Genomic DNA, 6,000 nt, shown 5'->3' on the forward strand with positions numbered 1-6,000 from the left:
TAATAAAATTCACATTTGGTTTGTGTCACAATAATTTAAAAACGTAGGTGTTGTCGAAAACCACTAAGCTGTCGAGTAAAATTAAGACATTTTCAGTAAGTTATCAGAAGAGCGATTACCAATGACATAATTATCAGTAAGTAACGAATTTTTGCAGTAGTTTATGGCTTATGACTAAAATAATTAAAAACACTAGTTTTTCTTAAGTCTATTTTGAAGGAAATGTATGTAAATAGGTGGTTAGTATGGACCACCGGACGAAAAGAGTTAAGGCACAGATTATATGTTAAGGCTTCTACAAACATTGCAACAGATGGCATGCGATTATAGATTATTGCTGGCTAAGTAGGAGCAACGCATTCAATCGATCGATCAACTGCCGCAATGTATAGCAAATCGTATACGTTTCGGTAACGATTGTAGAAGCCATTAGAAATGATGTTAAATGTCGTATTATTGGGGATAAAAACTCAATTAAACCTACAGATTACAGAAAATTTTCACTAAAATAATAGTAGGTACCTAAATTGTGGATTTAGGGCGGTAAAAAAGAATTTACGAACGAGCGCATATTGAAGCGTGTAGCCGAAAGCGAGGGCTTAATTAACACGAGTTCATAATTTCTGTACCACCCATAACACACACTATTTTGGACATATCATTAGCCGTAAAAGTGCATGGCGACTTATCAATGAATTCATTCATAATTTTTCCATGCAATTTTGCAGCTCCCTGTACATGTTGAAATTTAGGATTTACGGAGCGCATTGTCTAATACGGGCGATGAAAATATACATTACAACCCTAGATCGAAATTTAGGATTTACAGACCACATCGCCTACATGTAATAATAACACCTTTTACGAGCAAGTGTGATTAAGAATCAATTGCAAGCCTCCATTAAAGGGAAATAGCAGTACGAATAGTACTAGAAATTATAATGGACCATTAGTAGATGCATAATAAAATTGTAGACCTTAATATCATTGAAGTAAGGATCACAACTGGTCAGTTGGCTGTTGATGGTACAATATCTATTCCGTCCCCGTTTGTGCCGGGGGACCGACGTGCCTGATTACCCTAATCAAAACGCCATGTGGTTTGACTGGACTATGTATACAAGGTCCCTAGAACGAGAGATTTATCTCGTTGTACTACATACTTGCCTTGACAGCAGAGTTCAGAGTTTTTCACGACCACTACTTATACAAAGAAACGTCGAATTTTCAAATTCTAACTTTGTCATATTTTGGAACAAAATAAGTCAATTGCGTTCCTTAGTTTATTTGTTTTTAATAAATCTAAATTTCGCCGGACGATATCGGCCTGTCAGCTTTTGCGAATAACTGACCGGCCAATATCGTCCGGCGAACTGGTAATCAAATGGGACCCTTTAAGTCGTGTAACGGTCTTAATAATACCGATGGCATACGGACCGATTCGAAGAATGAGATACGATTACGATAAGTTCTCGTTTAGATAAATCCTCATTTAGATATCCTTTGTATGGCGTATAATTGACAGAAGCAGCTCGATTCGGCCAACCAATGACACTTTGACGTTAGAAATATCGTAGATAGATCTTATTGGGATCACAGCGGAATCGAAAGAAACGTCAATTTTGACATGTCGTTTAGTTATCGATCTTTTAAAGATCTTTCCAAGATCTTAAACGTGTCTTAATCATTCTTCGAATCGGGCCGATATAATATTACTTGATATATTTGGAAAATTAGGAATACCTCGTAATTTAAGCGTTTTACATATATGCAACGCATGCCCGGGAATCTATGATTAAAGTAATTCAAATTATTCTGTTTACCATAAAAAAGTCTCGCTGAATGCAACTCGGTATTTAATCTCAGTGCATTTGTTAATTAAACTACAGTTATTTTACTGGAACCAAATAAGCTCGTGGCTAAAGTTGATTCAATTATTAATGAACATATTTCAATAACGCAATAGCTACTCGTAGGCGGATTGTCAATGAAAACTTTGTAGCCACAATAAATTTACTGCCATATGTTTAAAAAAAATTGAACGCTGTTTTGACTTGGATCCTTATTCTTTCACTGATATGTGTTAAATTTGTTATACTTATATAAAAAGTGGCGCCATCTACTAGATCATAGGCCAAAGGTATGACGGCATCGTTTCGAGCGATTCGAATTGGCGATAACTCGAAGGAGCGCCATACGTGACGTTGCAATATATTTAATACTGAGCAATTTTTACTATGTCACCAATCCGGCATTTGAGCAACTTTGACTATGGGATCAACCCCGAAATAACGAAAACAAAGTTAGCTGTATTCCATACATTTTGGCTGGTCAGATCACAGATGTTGATTTTTTCTATGGGAGAGCCAAATTTATTTTTCGCGATAACGGGGTTGGTCCCATAGTAAAAATTGCTCAGTTTGACATAAGTAATATTCACAGTGCAAAATATTGCCTGGAGTAAAAAGCACTATGTATTTGATACCACCATGCGTCTCGCTTGCGCCAATACATATACGGGTAAAGCGAAATGCACGATAAATAACGGCCCGGTTCGAAGAATGATTAAGACACGTTTAAGATCATGGTAAGATCTTCTTTCAAAATTGACGTTTATTTCGATTCCGCTGTGATCCCAATAAGATCTATCTACGATATTTCTAACGTCAAAGTGACATTGGACAGTCAGTGCGACATACAAACGATATCTAAATGAGAACTTATCTAAACCAGAACTTATCGTTGTCGTATCTCATTCTTTGAATCGGGCCGTTAATAACATGTTTCAAATATCATTCTAATGTCAGTGTACGTTCGAATTGGCCTGTAAGTAACGCCACGGGCTTTTAAAGAGTTGACGATACCGCATCGCAGTGCTTCGGACACAGATTAATGAGAAAACTTCGTAACTGGCCAGCCAATTCGAACTTACATTTAGATGTCAAAATGATATCTAACTGATCATGTGCATTTCGCTCGTGCTTGTTCGTATATGTATCGGCGAAAGCGAGACGCACTTTAAATATCGGTTCGACATCGAAATATAAGTCTGAATTGGCCTCCAAGTCCATTCCAATGTTATTTTCAGTAGTTTTTAACAAATCTAGTGTTAAACCAAGCTAAGTTGGCAGCGATTTTTATAGCCCAGACTGAGCAAGTATTATTTTAAACGTGAAACTTCTATGAAATTGTGACATTTAAATAACACCTGCACGTGTTAATAAAAATGAAGCATATTAAATATGATGTCAGAATAGCGTAATTCCGGCTGTATACACTCGTCGAGAGCCTTTCGCCGAGAGTCTCGACACTGTTCCGACCCCATCGGAAAAGCGCTAGACGATACGAAGAAGAGCGAGACCAGAAGAGAGAACAGTATGTAGTAGTTGTAGTACACACTCGTTCTCGGCCTGTCTCGTGTCTCGACGAATGTGTAGAGCGCAATTTCGATTATATGGCGGTGTGTAGGTGTGACTCTTAAGTGTGAAGTGCTTCAAGCCTGTTAAAGGCTTGATACCACATCGCTTCGGACACAGATTAATGAGAAAACTTCGCAACTAACCAAGTGTCGTCCAATAGCCATCCAATATTCAACTATTTTACAGCGACTCTCGACCTTATATGTGAGGGATAGGGTTTCGAATCGTGTGTGTAGATGGACGTTTGACCGGCATAAGGAATGCTGTTGCTTCCTTCGGCTTTGATTGCTTCACTTTAGATGTCGTTTTGAAATAATAATATAAGAATAGGATGAGATGGCACGCGCTCACTGCATGAACTTATAAAAACCAAATATTCAAAATCGACGGGGAATTCAAGAGCAAAGCAAAAATTAATCAAAACCTTATAGTAAAATAATCCGATCCTACCCAAATATATCTTAAACTAACTCACCGATGTTTGGCTTTCATAGCCTTTTTATAAATAGCGGTTTCGTGGATTCACGCTAATCCATTTCTATTTAAGATGTTATTAAGTAAATGGTTAAACATAAAATATTCAATCTAGAACTACGTTTTAAAATCCATGCGGTTCACGGGCATAATGTTTCCTTAACGCTTGTTACTTTTATAAAAAAGATCCCAGACTAGCGTCTAACGAGCGTCGGCGTCTAGTCAACTCTATGGCTTCTGCTCGACGCAACGCAACAGTGCAGCGACGGCGACGCCAGTTTCCATCTTGGAGGATTTAACAGCTGAAGACGCCTTGTCTGTATTTCTAATTTTCTGTGCAAAACAGATTGCCAATTTTAGTTGTTAAATCCTCCAAGGTTTCCATAGCGCTGACTAGACACCGACGCTAAAAGACGCTAGCTAGTGTGGGGTCTCTCTTAATAAGTGTAACGCCGATAAATCTCATATGCATGCTGCATCTAGAAATCGAATACTGTAAAAGGATACGGCCTATCTGAAGTGGGGAATGTAAACGCTTTAGGTAGATTTCTGGTAATATTTATATATTTTTTCTTCAAACTAATAACAGAAATATCGACTCACGCAGATGCTTGCCTCTCTCAGGAAATGAATCGCCTGCAGATCTTTATTCCTTTAGCAAGGCGATAGTTCTGAATTCAAATAATCGTTGCCAGTTATCTACCACGAGACTGTGAAGGTTTCCAACCTTCACAATACCCCAGTACCTACTCGTAAAGCAAAATATAATGTTTAAGAGATAGAGAATATATCTACTTTCTACTTGGTCAGCTTACTCGTAGTCATAGAATAAACTCATACTTACTACAAACCGTCTTTTATAGTCGCGTCGATAAGTTATATTTTTATTTTTAATAATCAGGAGAAGGAGATCGATATGAGCCTCAGACCTGCCTGCGATCGACCGATCTCAAAGGTCAAGTCTAAAAACCAGCGCTAGGCCCTCTGCTTGGCACATGCTGAGATTGGAGCCCATTGCTCAATCATAAAAAAAAAGCTAGTGGATTAGTGAGCTGTGATAGAATTTTCGAAATTAGCCGACATTCTGAATAAGTCGGTATTATCCCAAATAGGTAAAATAATGTTATGTTACAATTGCGTTACCTATATGCATTTTTAAGCCAGCTCTCTTACATCTTAGGTACTCTGTCCTACACTATTATATTCAAGTATTGCATTAAATTTCAATAAGAGCACATACAATGTATCTTTAACGTCCAGTGTCATGCGACGAAGTCATTAATGCACACGAACTTACTCTGAAATGGCCAAAGAGCCATGGATTTGGTATTAACATGAGACATTTGAACAAGATCTTTGAAGAGATGCAACACATTGTTTAGTGGAAAGCTAGAGACAAAGGTTAGTTTAGTGTGCTATTAATGGGAAAATTGGAGAAGTTGTTCAGGTGTGCATGCTCTTAATATACTCGTACAGTATGAAATTTAGATATAACCGCAAAGTTAAACAAGACGTAGGTTTTAGGGCTATAAAACGTATCTGAAATTGTTTTTTTTCTAGTCATAATTAATTTTTGTTTTTTTTTTTCGAGCGGCATCGGCAGTGTATTTTGTCCATCATAGTCACTTGTGACAGTTGTGACGTCGCATCCATTAGTGCGACGTTTTGAGTTAAATAAGCAGTGATACATTGCTTGCTGAATTATTTTATAAGGAAAAATAAAAGTCGTCTGTTTTTATAAAACCTATGACAGTGTGTTCATTAAAGTCTAAGTTAACTACCCTAAGGTTATGCGGTCGTATCAAAAATACACGCTGTATAAGTACTACAAACCTAACCTAACTTTATAATGCAGACATATTTTTTGCTGTAAATAACTGACTATATTATTCAGCTTTCCTAAAGTCATCACAAGTGAATAAAATTATACCTACCTCCAGAAATGTACAAGGAATTAAATTTTGTTTTTTTTCTAATTTCGGAAATTGAGTAGATTAGTTAATTTCCGTGATAATAATAGTACATTTCGATGCTAGTGCGGAAAGTATGTCATTACTTCACGAGTACCGAGATATCTTGCCACGAGCCGTAGGCGAGTGACAAGACT

Source organism: Cydia pomonella, chromosome 15, assembly GCF_033807575.1.
Source record: "Cydia pomonella isolate Wapato2018A chromosome 15, ilCydPomo1, whole genome shotgun sequence".
Taxonomy (NCBI): domain Eukaryota; kingdom Metazoa; phylum Arthropoda; class Insecta; order Lepidoptera; family Tortricidae; genus Cydia; species Cydia pomonella.